This window comes from Halichoerus grypus, chromosome 8, assembly GCF_964656455.1.
Source record: "Halichoerus grypus chromosome 8, mHalGry1.hap1.1, whole genome shotgun sequence".
NCBI classification, from domain to species: Eukaryota; Metazoa; Chordata; class Mammalia; order Carnivora; family Phocidae; genus Halichoerus; species Halichoerus grypus.
The window spans coordinates 27,253,277-27,268,967 of NC_135719.1; the positions used below are offsets into that span (position 1 = coordinate 27,253,277).

Here is a 15,691-nt window from a genome sequence, read left to right on the forward strand (position 1 = left end):
TATATTGATAAAGAGTGGACATATGGAAACGGAAAAAATACATGGAGAGCAGACATTTATAAAGAGAAGCACTTGTTCTGAGAAGTCTTGACATCTGTAACTACATTTGGTTTATGGTGCCGAAGTACATCTTACAGGCTTAAACTGTAAACTCAGTATGTTTTAATTCCTTCTCCAGAAATCCAAACTAAGCCTTTGTAATGAATGTTTGCTGTTTGTTCTTGAATGTTGAAATTTAGCAATTCTGCCCAGCTTTGCTTTTTCATGTTGTTCTTTTGTAATGGCCTCTGTTCTCCAAGCCCATTGCATGGCTTTTGAAATGAGATCTGAGTAAAACTGACTCTGTGACACCCTGATCGATACAGGTGTGGTCCTTCATCCTAATGGGGGTATTAATTTTCAAAGCTTATTTCAGACCACGGGTAAGTCTTGGAGAGCTGATTAGGAACAACAGTATGTGTGGCCACAGCTCAGGGTGTTTAAATCAGAGAGAGGACGTTGGAGGCAGGAACGGGGTAGCCATGATTCAAATGGATCACTATATATAGTTTTCACACATCTGTTGCTCAGTTTTTAGCATTATTTAATATGCATTATTTTCATGTCCTCTGTTTTGTGGGCACTGATGTTTATGTCTGCTGGAACCAGCCTACAGGTGGCAGACTGGTAAATTAGCTTCACTTCCTGGCTCCTCCCTGAGCCTCCCTTTCTCCCATTTAGCCATAGCTATGATTTTTGGTACTCCCAAAGGGCATTGAAAAATAGCTGCCTTTTAACGATAAACCCTAAAAGGGAAAACATTACCTGGACACAGTAGAAAAACTGTGTGAAAAATGTACATTCACTCCATTTTAGTTTGAAGGGGCAAATTGTAAAACAATTCGCTTTGCATTTCCAGTGTTATTCCTTTCAACAAGTTTAACCTATTTGTTTTAACTTCCCCCAATTCAGAGTAATTCTGCAAATATCTGCTATGTGTAGGCATTTCTCTAGGCTCTGGGGACGACAATGAACACAACAAATTCTGCTTATATTTTTGAGATTTTGAGGTAACTTCAATCCTCTGTTTCTTACTCTACCCCCTTACTTCCGCTCTCTCATTGCCTTGTTTTCTTTCTTCAAATTTAATCTGCCACAAGCACCTTTAAGATTCTTCTAATACAGACTATATACCATTTTTCACATTTTGTCTCTGCCCTTTGCAGAAATGGTGGTTGGTTCCAGTTATGTTGGGACAGGTTTGCACGTTAGCTTGGCTGTGAGTGGTAACGTTGGCCCCTAACCATATATATATATATGTCCTCCGAGACCTGGAGACTGCCCTGCAAGGATATTTTTCATTTAAGAATGGTGACTAAGGTGTCTGGCTTTATTCTGAAATTTGCCCTGTGGGGTTAGGGCTGCACTCTGGCTCTTCTGCATCTTCTGTAATGAAATGTGAGGGCTATGTAGAAATCTCTAGATTTCTAGGCCTTCTTTGTGGTTTGTACATGGTAAAGAATCACTGTAAAAATAACTTGCCTCTATTTAAGAGAAAATAATACATACGAAAAAGAGCTCACATTTTTTGAGCACGTACTATGTGCCAGACGTTAAGCTGAGTGTTTTATATGGTGTGATAGCACATTTCATCTGTGGCCCTTGGTGCTCACACTCTTGTGCAGATCCCTTCACTTGAATTTGGACTAGACTTCCGACTTGCCTTGGCCAGTAGAATCCTGAAGACAGAGGCAGCCTCAGGGCTGGGCCTAAGCCCTAAGAAGTCTTGGCAGCTTCTGCTAGGGACACTGAGATGGAGGGGGAGTCAGTAACTTGCTTTATTAGTCAGTGTTCTCCAGAGAAAGAACCAGTAGCTTGCTCATCCATCCATCTATCCATCCATCCATTCACTTGAGGAACTGGCTGACATGGAAGCCAAGAAATCCCATGATCTTGCCATCTCCAAGCTGGAGAAACCAGGGAAGCTGGTGGTGTAATTCAGTCTGAATGCAAAGGGCCAAGAACCAGGGGGCAAATGGTGTAATTCCTGTGGGAGAATGAAAGTCTGAGAACCAGGAGTGCTGGTATCTAAAGGCAGGAGAGGATGGATGTCCCAGCTCACCCAGACCCGAAGGTGCGAATTCACCTTTCCTCTGCCTTTTTGTTCAGTCAGGTCCTCAAAGGATTGGATGATGCTTGCCCTCCTTGGTGAGGGCAATCTTCTTTATTCAGTTTACTGATTCAAATGCTAATCTCCTCCAGAGACACCCTCCCAGACACACCCAGAAACTATGTTTTACCAGCTATCTGGGCATCCTCTAGCCCAGTCAAGTGGACACATAAAATTAACCATCACACCTGCTCAAGGTTACCCAGCTAAGTGGCCACCGTCAGGGTTGAACTTGGTTGCTCTGATGTTAGAGGCCATACTTCTAGCCCTTAGACTTAAATTGTCCCCCTTAGGCAGAGGCAGAGAGGATAGAATGAAGCACCATGGTAAAGAGTCAAAGGTAAAGCTCCTCAAGGAGGTCGTACCCGTTTCTTAGGAAAAACACAAAACATGCATGCAGAGGTGAACATTCGAGAAAAATGTGGAGAGGCATTGCATTCGGGAAGGATATGTAAGGTTCAGGGAGCACCTTGGCGAAGCTGGAGATAGGCAGGGGGTGGAGGGATGGGGTAGAGGGGGTGCGAGGGGGTTGGGGGGCAGCAGGTCTGGCCAGAGGGAGCAGTTGCTATTTCAGCCATCTGGGGACCACCTTCAAATGGTGTTGCTGCCCCGGGTCCTTGCCACCCAGCTAGGAGTTGGGAGGTAGGTCGTCTCCCTCATGGATGAATGCCTGGCCCATTTTGAGAGATGATGATCTGTATGAACAGTTTAAGAGCCTCATGGAGCTAGGTCTTGAATAGTTGTCCTTTAGCAGAGCAGCTTCGTTATGTTTCTTTGAAAATTTTGTAAGGCCCAGGACATCAGAGACAAATTCACATTGTGAATTATCCACCTGACCAGTGACGTACATTGATAAAGACATAGTCATTGGGAGCCGACTGCATGACTGGGTATGTATGTGTGTATATGTTTTTTTTTTTTCTGTAAAAGCAACACTGTTGGATTTTTTCATACTTCAAAAACAATATATACTTGTTGCAATAACTGAAACATAGAAGTGTAACAAAGAAAACATAATAACAATGCCTCCTTCTATCCCAATTCCCGACCCACTGTACCAGTGTTGGGTAATGGGATCCTTCCATGCTTTCCTGTACAAATCACAAAAGCATTAGAATTTATGTGTATGTGTGGAATATGTTTCTTTTCTTTTAAAAAAATTTACAAAAGATTATACCACATACCATACTCTGTGACTTTGTAAGTTTGGTATATAATAAATATTCCCAGCCATAACCCATTATTATTATCACCCCCATTATTTGTAATGACTGTGTTAGAGTCCATAGTATGAAGTATTATAATTTATTCAGTTATTCTCCTGTTGGGAATATTCTGGTTTTATCAGTTCTTTGTCTCTACAAACATTGCTGTTTTTCTAACCTTAGATGCTAGTACTTGGTTTTTTGTTTTTTGTTTTTTTTTTTTTGAGCATAGATTCCCCAAGGTGGAATTGCTGGTCAAAGGGTATTCAAATTTAGAATTTTGTTGGGTATTGCTAGATTGATTTCCTCAGAAGATCATTCCTACCCACAGAAGCATTTCATAAGCGTGCCCTTTTGCCACCTTCTTACCAGCACAGGATGTTAGCAGTCCTTAACATTTTTATGCACAGGATGGGAGGAAAAAAAAGATATTTCCTTGTTTTCCTTTGATCTGCATTTCCATGGTTACTTTATTATATGTTGCAAGTATTTTCTTGCAATATCCTTGCTTCTCATATGGCTTAAATTTTGGCGTCTTTTGCCATATAAAAGATTTAAGGACTTTTTATGTAGTCAAATCTATTCTTTTTCTCTTTTACAGTTTCTGGGTCCTTTTCTCTGAGTTTAAGAGGGTTATCATTACAGAGGTCACACAAATATTTTTTTAAACTTCCTTCTAATGTTTTCATTTTATTTTTTCCATTCAAATTTTATCTTATCCAGAATTGATTTTACATTTGGTATGGAAAAAGGGGCTAACTTGATTGGCTTTCAGACAAATTTCTTGTGTGGTTCAGTTTTGGGGCTCTCTTCAGTTTTACTCTCTTAATTGTCTATCACAGAGCCAATACCACATTATTTTGGTGATAGTAACTTCATGGTGAGTTTCGCTATCTGGTAAGGCATGCCCCTCCACACTCTTTGCTGTTTCAAAAGTGCCTTGGCCCTTCTTCCATATGAACTTTAAAAAGTCTGTGTCTAGGGGCGCCTGGGTGGCTCGGTTGGTTGAGCAACTGCCTTCGGCTCAGGTCATGATCCTGGAGTCCCGGGATCGAGTCCCGCGTCGGGCTCCCTGCTCGGCAGGGAGTCTGCTTCTCCCTCTGACCCTCCTCCCTCTCATGCTCTCTGTCTCTCATTCTCTATCAAATAAATAAATAAAATCTTTAAAAAAAAAAAAAGTCTGTGTCTAGTTGTTCTTTACCTTAGGATGCCTTTATTTCACATCTGTTCCTGAAGGGCATTTTCATTAGATATATAATTCTGGGTTGGCAATTCTTTCCTTTCAGCCTTGAAAAATATTCCAATTCCAGCCATCCTCCATGTTTTCTGGTGGAAATCCATGGTGATTTAAATTGTTGCCAGAGAAGGTGACTGACATTTGCTCTTGTCATCTTCATTCTGCCATTAAACTTGTCCAGTGAGTTTTTTATTATATTTATTATCTTCTCATTTAAAAAGAATCCCATTTGGTTCTTCTTCATATCTCCTATTTATCCTCCTTACTTTTTGGTTATAGTTTTTCATTCATTTCCAAAATAGTGACCCTTACTTCTTGGAGCATTTTTATCATTGTTGCTTTAAAGTCTTTTTGTTTGAGAATTCCAAAATCTGTCATCGTTTTCCCATGGAAGTTGACATTTTCCTGAATCTTGGCATGCTGAGTAATTTGGGATTGTGTCCTAGACATATTGAATACTATGTTGTGAGTCTCTGGGTATTGTTTGAATCTCAGGGAGAATGTTGATGTTTTTGTTTTAGTAGGCAAGCCATCCTCTTGAGTGTACATCACAGCTTGTGACCAGCCTACTGTGGGTGGTGATTCTGATGTCAGCTCAGTTTTCAAAGTCTCTGCTGTCCTGTTCACATCTGTCCTGCACGCGGGCCACTCAGTGGCCAATCTGGCTCTAGGACAGTGATCTATCCTGTAGGTCTGTTCCCAAAGTTTGTGTTTTCTGTTTAGGGTAGGTAGTACATACACCTGCACACCTTGGGGATGAGCCATGAGTTCATAAATACGTGCTGGGCATCTCTTTCCCTCGCTCCTCCCTCCCTGTGACCTGGATGTTTTCTGTTGCCCTGGGGCTTCCCTTATCCAGTCCTCCCAGAGGGCTAGAGCTTTACTTTGCTTTGCTGCCTCCTTCCTGTGTCTACATTTGGGTCGAGGCCATGCAGGAGGAGGACAGATAGGGAGTCAGCAACAAGGCTTTGCCCTATCTTGGGACCGAGTTCCTGCCATCAGAGAGGAAGACTCTTCTATGCCTTGCCTGCTCCTTTCGCTGCTGTGGTATTGCTTGGGGGGGCTGCGGTGTGAGAGAAAGAAGAGAAAGAAATCCAAACGAGAAAACAACGGGGATTGCCTTACTGTCTTTTGGCACCAGGAAACCTAGTTACAAATCCTTGAGCCAGAACTAGAGGGCTTCTGGGCTTTTTCTGTCTGCATGAGAGCTCCATTTTGGGTTTCAGGCTATGTTGAGTTTTGGCTGGGGGACACTGTGGAGGGAAAAATGATAAACTACTGCCTATTTGGTGGTACTTTGAATTATATTGTTCTTCCTCGGTCTAACTGCTATTTCACTTTTTAGAGTTTTCAAGCTGTTTATTCTATGCATTCTGTTGGGTCTTAATAGCTGCAGTCGGTGGGAGACACAGGGTAAGGTATGCTTGCTTACTCTACCTGGAACTGGAACCTCAGTGTTTTTAATATGCTCACTGTGGGAGTCAGACATCCTATATTTAGATAATTGTCCTTTAAGTACAAAGACCACAGACGCATAGTTTTGAATTTGCAAGAACTCTGGGAATATGTACCTATGAGGAGTCTACTAGAGAATAAACTTCAGAAAACTATAAGATGATTGGCAACGATTTTCATAAATTCTAGGGGTGAACATTGACTGTTTTTAACTATAAAACTAGAACATGACAGTAGGGGGGCAAATTAATATGTAAGCGTTATGTGCTCTGATTATATAGAATTATACGGCTAAAAAAATAAATGGCAGGAGATGAGGGAAGAGTAAGGGGGAAGCAGAATAAGCTCCTTGTCACATTGGTTAAATTAGCTAGATGTAAAAAATGTCTCTTGAAGCTGACAAAGCAACGAGGAGAAGGTTAAGTTTATTTAGGTTTTTTAAGAACTATAAATATTAGCATCAAATGAATACTAGGGACTCAAATTGATGGTTTGAGAAGAGCAAGGGAGAGAGGAAGAAGCATTTACTAGCTACTTGCATTATTGCTCATAGTTGTGAGGTGATACTATCCAAAAGAAGATGTTACCAAGGGGGTTATACAAGGTACTAATAGAAAAGTAGTAACTAGAACCCAGATCCTTCTTGCATACCTAAAGAAATGCAGAGAGAGAGAACAAGCAAGCAGAGACTGCAGCCCACATACCAAAAGACTTCGTGTATTCGTGTAGGTGTTTTAAATGTAAGGTTAAAAAATCTGCCAAAGCTGATGCCAAATATATAGACTGTATTAATATATGTAAATGGGCTTAATTAACCTAGTTAAAAAACTTTTTCAGGTTGACTAACAAAGCAAGATCCAGAGATAGACCTAAAAATAAAAAATGCTGGAAAAGCTAAAAATAAAAAAAGACTGGAAAAGATATACCAGGTGACTTCAAATAAAGGGAAAGCAGGTGGACAGACAAGGTGGAATTCATATATTGCTGCTTGTTCATGATATAGTATAATGCTGTCTTCATATTTTGCTTCTCCTGATTAACATTTTAACAGTGCTTGCTACTCCTCTAAAGAGAAACTGTTTATTCTCTTATTTAGAAATTTTCCAACTTACTCTATTTTTAAGTAACTTTGGGCTTTCCATATCTATATTCATATCACCTGTAAATAATTTTGTTTCTTCATATTCAGTATTCTTCATGTTTCAGTATTTGTGTTCTACTGTTTATTTCTTTTACTTATTGCACTGATTGAAACCTTAGTAATGTCAAAGGAGAGTATGAAAGGAAACATTCATGTCTTGTCCGAGGTTTGCTTTTATTTCTTAGTAGATAGGTAATTTTGATTACTTAAAATTTGCTACACTATCAAGCATGTGGAGAAGTTACAAGAAAAGTCCAAAGAATCCCATACCCTTAACCTAGGGTATGTTAATAATTCACCAATTATTAACATTTTTTTTGCCTTATTTGCTTTATCATTTCCAGACCCCCAAACTTCTGATTGACCAACTGATCCATCCGTAATGCATCCATCTACATCCTGTTTCTGAGTCACTTGCAAGTAAATTGCAGACCTCATGCCCCTTTGCCCCTGAATACTTCAGTGTATATTTCCTTGTAAGGGCATGACATAAACACAGGGCAATAATAAAAGTTGGGAAATTAATATTGACACAACACTGTTATCTATGGTCCAAATTCAACTTTTGCCAATTGTGCCCAAAATGTTCCTTATAAATATTCCTCCCTGCCTACTCTCCAATCTAGTATTCAAGGTAGGAATTTAAAAGTCATACTTAGGTAGTTAACTTCTGTTTAGAATTCTTTTAAAGGATGACTGATAAATTTTTCAGATGTTTTCAGTCGTATATTTATTTATTTATTTTTTTAAAGATTTTATTTATTTATTTGACAGAGAGATAGCGACAGCAGGAACACAAGCAGGGGGAGTGGGAGACAGAGAAGCAGGCTTCCCGCTGAGCAGGGAGCCCGATGCGGGGCTCGATCCCAGGACCCTGGGATCATGACCTGAGCCGAAGGCAGGCACTTAACGACTGAGCCACCCAGGCGCCCCTCAGTCGTATATTTATATAGTCCCTTGGTTTTTCTCTTTCAGTAATTGATATACTGAAGTATGTTGATAGATTTCCTAACATTGAATTATCCTTGGATTTCTGGAATAAACCTTATCACTTATTCACTTACTATAGTGTTGGAATCCATGTGCTAATATATTAAGATTTTTGCTTCTATAATCATATATAAAGTTGGTCTGGAGTTTGTTCATGCATGTACACTAGCATACACTATTTTTAGTTTTGCTGAGTTGTGCTAGCTATGGTGAGCTTTCCATATTTTTCTGTAGATTAGCATGGGAAAGATCTTTGTAAGTTAGCTCATCTGTAAAGTCTATAAAGTACCTATTTTAAATGATAGATTTTTTTTTAAGTGATAGATTCTCAATAACTTAATTGTCTTACATATTGGGCTATTCAAGTTGTCTTCTTCAGCGAATTTTGGCTTTTGGTTTTTTTTTTTTTTCTACTAAGAATTGTCACTGGCTATTATAATCATTTCTAGTTCATCACTTTCCACTTTTTATCCTTATACATTCCTCCTCTGTTTTATTTTCTTAGTTTGGTAGATTTGTGATATGTAACTGATATGTCAGTTGCATATTTGACATATTCATTTTTTTATAATAAAAGCAATTACAGTTAAAATTTTATTGAGTTTAGGTATATTTGTAGCACATCGATTTCAATAGAGAGTTCTCCCATTTACATTAATTTTTAGATGTTTATAATTTTAATTTTGATTTTTCTTTGATCCTGGGCTTCTGTAAAATTATTTTTCTTAATTAGCAGATAGTCTTTTTTCTAAAAGATTTTATTTATTTATTTGAGAGAGAGTGAGAGAGAGAGAACACGAGGCGGGGAAGGTCAGAGGGAGAAGCAGATTCCCCGCTGAATGAGGAGCCCAATGCAGGACTCGATCCTGGGACTCCAGGATCATGACCTGAGCCAAAGGCAGACACTTATCCAACTGATCCACCTAGGTGCCTTGCAGATAGCCTTTTTTGAGAGGTGGAAGTTGGATATCATTGTTACTGATTTCTTGTTTTACCTAATGATAGTCAATGCGGCTTGCAAAGTTTCTTTTTGTAATTTAGCAGTTTTAAAAAATCATCAGTACATTGTTAATTTTTTCAAAGTTAAATCTTTTTGTTGTTGTTGTCTGTGTGATATGTTGCATTGTTTCACAGGTATGTTAAAGTCATCCCCTCTGTTTTATGTTTTACATTCTTGTGTTTCTGTGACTTTGCTCTATGTTTTTTACCTTGATGTCATTTTTGTGTAAGTGTTTATGACTACACCTTATTTATTGATGATATCTTTTTTCATAACATAGTGTACATCTTTGTTCTGTTCTGAGCTATTGGTATTGGATCCCACTTTGATATTAGTGTCATCACACCTGCCTTTTTAAAAAAAATTGCAACAACCTTAGAGACTTTCATTATCCTTGTAATTTTTATAGTCAACACCTTTTTTTTATTTTAAAGATTTTATTTATTTATTTGACAGAGAGAGACACTGTGAGAGAGGGAACAGAAGGAGGGGGAGTGGGAGACAGAGAAGCAGGCCTCCCGCAGAGCAGGGAGCCCGATGCAGGGCTCAATCCCAGGACCCTGGGATCATGACCTGAGCCGAAGGCAGATGCTTAACGACTGAGCCACCCAGGCATCCCTAGTCAACACCTTTTCTTGATTGAGTCATATATTTATCAGTTTCTTTGCTTGTCATTGCTTCTTATATCCTGTTACTTCCTTGGGGTTTAAATTTCTTCTTTAGTCAAAGGTGTCTTTAGTAATTCTTTCAGTGAAGGTTTGTGAATGCCTATTTGTCTGAAAAAATTCTCTGTTTCACTCTATCTTTTGGAAGGATTGTTGATCTGGGTGTAGAATTCTAAGTTGATGGTTATTTTTCCTCAGTATTTTGAGGATGTCTTCTGGCCTCTGGTTTTGTAGAAATTTTGCTGAGTCTGCTTGTGAGAAATCTGCCTTTTCCTGGGTTGCTTTAAAGGTTATCTTTTTGACTTGATGGTCTGCACTTCCAGCAAATGTGGATTTATGTCATGAATCCTGTTCTGGAGTTAAGCTATTTGAGTCAGAAGATTGATCATTTCTTTCTATATGTATCTTGGACTTCCTTCTATCTTGCCTGTCCCTTTTCCTTTTGTTCAGATTGTCTAACTCTGTCTTTATGTGCCACAGTCTGAATAACTTCCTTATGTTTCTTCCATTTCACAGGCCCTGTTTTTACCTGTTTCTTATCAGCTATTGAACCTGTCCTTTGAGATTCTGATCTCAATGACTGTATTTCTGAAGGTTCTATTTTGGTGTTTCCTAAATCTGCCTTTTCTTCTTCTGTCATAGTACTTTGTCTTTTTCTTAAGGTCTTGATTCTCTCTTTTATGTCTTTAGTAAATTTAAGCAAAAATGGTTTTATATACCTTGGCATTTGGTGTTTCCCTTACTAGAAGTTCTGGAGACTACTCCTGTGTGTTGTCTGCTCATGGGTGGGTGATCTGGTTTCCTTATATATTTTGTGATAGTGTTTTTTAGGGGGAGAGGGGTTGAGCTCATCTTTAGTGCTCTTCTGCTGTGGAATCCTCATGTAGTCAGATGAGCTTTTTTTTGTTCCTTTGGAGAGGCTTTGCAAAAATTTTTTTTTTTTTTTCAAAACCAAATTTTCCAGGACCAAATTTTCTGTTAATTTACTTGCTTGAGAGTTTCTACATCATGTGCATGCCAGAAATTTATTGAATGCTCATTCTTTGAGGGTGGTAGCTTTATACTTTGATTTCAGTTCCGGCTTTCCCTACCTCTTGTGGACCAGAGATCCTGACTTTCCTTCCAGCTTGGACATTAGCTAAGCCCCTGACCATCATAGCTGCCACCCCGCAACCTTTACCTCAGCTGCACTCAGTAGGAAACATTTTGCCTCATGTTGTGGAATCATGTAATATTTATCTTTTTTCTGACTGGCTTATTCTACTCAGCATAATGTCCACAAGGTTCATATACGTTGTGGCATGTGACAGAATTTACTTTCTTTTTTTTTTTTTTTTAAAGATTTTATTTATTTATTTGACAGAGAGAGAGAGATAGCGAGAGAGGGAACACAAGCAGGGGGAGGGGGAGAGGGAGAAGCAGGCTTCCCGCGGAGCAGGGAGCCCGATGCGGGGCTCGATCCCAGGACCCTGGGATCATGACCTGAGCCGAAGGCAGACGCTTAACGACTGAGCCACCCAGGTGCCCCTCCTTTCTTTTTAAGGCTGAATAATATTCTGTTGTATATATGTACCATATTCTCCCTTCTTTTGGTGGTTATATTTTCATCTTGGACAATCTATTTCAATCTGAATTTTCTTTCTTTTTTTTAAAGATTTAACTTTTTTTTAAGTATTATCTACACCTAATGTGGGGCTCGAACTCACAACCCTGAGATCAAGAGTTGTATGCTCTACTGACTGAGCCAGCCAGGTGCCCCATCAGTCTGAATTTTTTTAAAAAAATATTTATTTATTAGAGAGAGAGAGAGGCAGGGGAGGGCCAGAGGGAGAGGGAGAGAGAAACTCAAGCAGACTCTGTGCTGAGCATGGAGCCCAATGCGGGGCTCGATCCCATCACCCTGACGTCATGACCTGACCCCACAATCTGACCCAAAGCCAAGAGTCAGATGCTTAATCAACTATGCTACCCAGGCGCCCCCAATCTGAATTCTCTAATAGCATACCAAATTAAATGATTGATATGATTACTATCCTTTCATTCAAGCCAAATGGTTTCTTCACCCCTTCCTACCCCTCAGTTCCACCAGCTCCTACCCCCTGCCCAGCAGCCCCTCAGGAAGAAATCTCTGGAACCTTTCTCTGTCCCTGGCTCAATTTGAAAGGCTAGTTCAAAAGGAAATAGATTTTGAACATTATATAGTATATATACTTTGAATGCATGAGGGAGAATATTTTTTTGCTTCGTAGTTCAGTCTTTTACTGGGGAATTTTGAATTTGAATCTTGAAAAGGTCAAAAAGTGCCGTATCCTGTGGTTTTATTGAAGAGTAAAGAAAATGTAATAAAGCCCATGATGGTTTCTTAGACTACTTGATATTGTTGCTGTATTTGTTGATGAATTCTAACCATGTGTGAGGTGCTTGATCCTCACAGAGCTGGTGTCAGGGTGACAGCAACAGAAGGAGAGATGTTGATAGACACAGCAAAAGCTAGGGTAGGGCTTCCTCTTGGCCCCAGCACCCACCCTCCTTGGTTCTCCACAGGCACTGAGAACATTGCCTGATGAAGGGAGGACCCCCTCCGTCCTTGGAGAAACCACTTTGCCTTTCTCACTGGAGCAGTATATGTAATGGCTCCTATTAGCTTTTCTGGAGGCTCTATAGGAGTGTCTGCCCATGTGACCATCTGGGGTCGCCCTGGGCCCTTTCTTTGAGACACCAGGTGTGATTTCTAGTGAAGGCCTGATTTTCAGGCCCACCGTCGCCACCATGTCTAGGTTCAGGCTAGGTTCAGGCAACCCGAATTCTGTTTCTGCATTTAGGCACTTTAACTGACCTGACATTGATATCATGTTTTGGAATTATAGTTTCAATTTGTAATCATGGCCTGCTTTTATCTCCTCGACATCTAACTGTTGACAAAAACATTGTATTTTCCTTAACGGGTACAGTATAGTGAAGTGAACGGTGACTTAAGGAGCCTATAGGAATTGAGGACACTGGCATTTTTGGAGGCGGGGGGGATGTTCAGTCAAGTATTCAGGGCATGGCAAATGTAAACAAATCACTTCTTTTGTGTCAGCAGCTACTAGAGACTATGACTCAATTATCTACCACCTAAGCATGCAATTTAATTGTTCTAAAATAAGTCCTTAAAATTTAAGCACATTCTTTTATAGAGAAAATATAGAAAATTTGAAATTCATGAAAAAGTAAATTTTTATTTGAAAAATACTGAAGTTATCTAATTATAAGTGAAGTGTTGGCTTCTCATCCATGATGAGAAGTTATAGATAATGGCTTTGATGGTGAACTTGGTTGGTGATTTTAAAATGGAGATTTGGAACCCTCAGCAAAATTTGAAAGTACTGTGATAATGACACCTACTTAACATGTTAATAAGCTACTTAGTCACAAAGAGCATATACTCATCAGAATCACCTGATTTAAGAAAAAAACATACTTTTTTTCCAGTTATTTCCCACAGAGTTCTTTTCAGCTATTCACAAAGGGACACCCACTACCTGTTTGGACGCTGATTTTTGACCCAGACTCAGAGAAGGACAAAGGAACACAGCATCTGCTTTTCACCTGCCAATTTATCAGATTCAGCATCGGTGTCCCCCATGTCTTCTCTCTATGCCCTCCATTGCCTTTTGGTGCCACAAGAAAGGGGTGAGGCTCAGTGTGCACTCTTTTTCTTGACAGGAAATAACACCTAAGAAGTGGATTAATGGAGGCTTAGGTATGTCGTAACTGGTGGTAAATAGCTTCTTCCAAGATTGACTTTCTCTTTGAAAAAATATATAGTCCATGATACTTTTTATTTTTTGTTGCTATATAATCAACAACGGCAGCAACAACAACAAACAAAAGAAAACAAAGAGCCGGGAACCCCCTTGAGCAAGGCACTGCCCAGGGACTTCAAGAGTTCCACCAGCGGTGGTTAAGCGTAATCCAGATGGCACCTCTCAGGTGAGGGGAATGGAATCAGAGTTTAGGAGAAAGAGAAACAGTGTTTCAGTGTGGAGAAACAGCCCTGGAGGCGCAGGTTCTCTTGAAAGCACACATTCCTCTATGTTTTATGATGGTGATGGCGATTCTGATGGTGATGACAAAAGTATTAGCTATCTGATTTTGTGGAAATTACCATTCAAATAGCATGGAAGGGTACAGACTGAAATGCAAAAAAACCCATCCCTCAGCTCCTGCCTTCCCCATTCCTCAAAGTTAAATATTTTCAACCTTTCTGTTATTTCTTTGGTGGCAAGCACACAGTTGTCTTCCTGTCTCATGTCAATGGACAGAGGTCCAATGCCTATCTGGCTTATTTTCTTTTGTTGGCAGTATACCCAGTTTTTCCCTTCTGGGAGCTTCTAGGGTCTACTCTTTGTTCTTGGGTGTTCTGATAACTCTGCAGTATTTAGTGAAGGGTCTCAGCCATTCAATGTGTCCCTTCTTTAATGCTGGAAATCTGGTTCTTTGATTATTTCTGCATCTCAGTTTTTTTGTGTTCTTTTATGGAACTCCGGTTCACTGGATGTTTGACCTGTGTTGATCTTCTAGGCTCCTCAGCTTGTCCTCCCTTTGTTTTAGATGTCTTTGCCCTTCGCTTTGTCATCTGAGAGATTTCTTCAGCTTCAGCTTCTGGATCATCTATGGAAATTTTAAGAAGTAATTGCAGCCATTGACCCAGGGCTGGACAATTGAAAGGATTCTCGAGACTGCAGGGTGTACCTGGGTAGGCTTTAATGAAGGGAGAGTTCAGTGCAGCAGGAGAAAGAAGCATGAGCAAATATCAGGGAGCTCTGGGCCACCCCGGGGGCAGCTCCCGGGGTCCTTACTCTGTAGCACAGGATGTGCTTTTGTGAACTGTCATGATATTTGAGAGCAACAGTCTTACCTGAAAGTGCATCTTTTCTACCCTTTCCGGTCACGTAGCCAAAGCCAGGCTACACAGCCAGGTTCAAAAGAGAAAACTCTAGAGAAGCCAAGTGCAAATCATCAGTCTGAACATTTTGTATAAACAGTCTGATGAGTTGGTGCGGGTTGCCCGGGTCAGCCTGGGACCCTAGCAGAGGTTGACATTAATTGCCAGTTGGTGCATTTCATTCTGGTTTGGCTAACTGCGCCTGTGGTTCCAGGTCCCTCTGGAGACTAGTGGAGGTTGCAACAGACCGGGTGAGATTAACTCTGTACTTACCCAGCCATCATAATGAAAATTGTGATCATCTCTTTCATCTTTTCCGCTGATTTTTCTTAGCATTGGTCTTCCTTTCTGGTTTTTCATTTCTATTTCAGGGTACTCGTTGGAATTAAGTAAAATCAGTTTTCTTCTTATCCTTGAGTTCTCTTGGCTCTAGGGTCAGTCTGTTTATTTTTCTAAATCTGCCTATTTTTGCGTGTTTGAGTTTTCTTATTGGTGTGGTGGTTCTTGGTTGTCCTTTGGTGTTTATAATGTAAGGAATGTGAAAGTTGGTTAAAAGAGGTGCTTGGCATGTTTTCATCTCTTTTCCTGTCCTCCCGTCAAATGAAGGCCTGACTTCGCTCTCTCTGGACGTGGACAAGGCATATATATCACCTGGAGGCTATTCCTTTGAGCACTTGGGCTGTGAAGAGGCTAGCGGCCTCTCCTCCTTATCTTGGGCTACTCTGAAGAGCTTCGGCTCTGGGGCATGACTTCTCTCTTTGGAGATGGACGAGGCAGAAAGCTCACTTCTTTGGTGCATACAGCATTCTTTTGGTTTCTGCCTGCAAACACACACCAGTGCTGGAAGCGCTGGGGTGAGGGCATGGGGGTCTGGGGGCCTGACGTTCCATGTGTAGTTCTGCAGATGGCCTTGAGTTAC

The 15,691-nt window shown here is 40.3% G+C and overlaps 1 protein-coding gene across 9 annotated transcripts in view; it reads left to right on the top strand.

The window, feature by feature from the left end:
- The window catches only part of ENTREP2 (endosomal transmembrane epsin interactor 2), a 473,415-nt gene that overhangs the window by 1,338 nt on the left and 456,386 nt on the right, over positions 1-15,691 (top strand). The gene's annotated exons all lie outside the window — the stretch shown is intronic.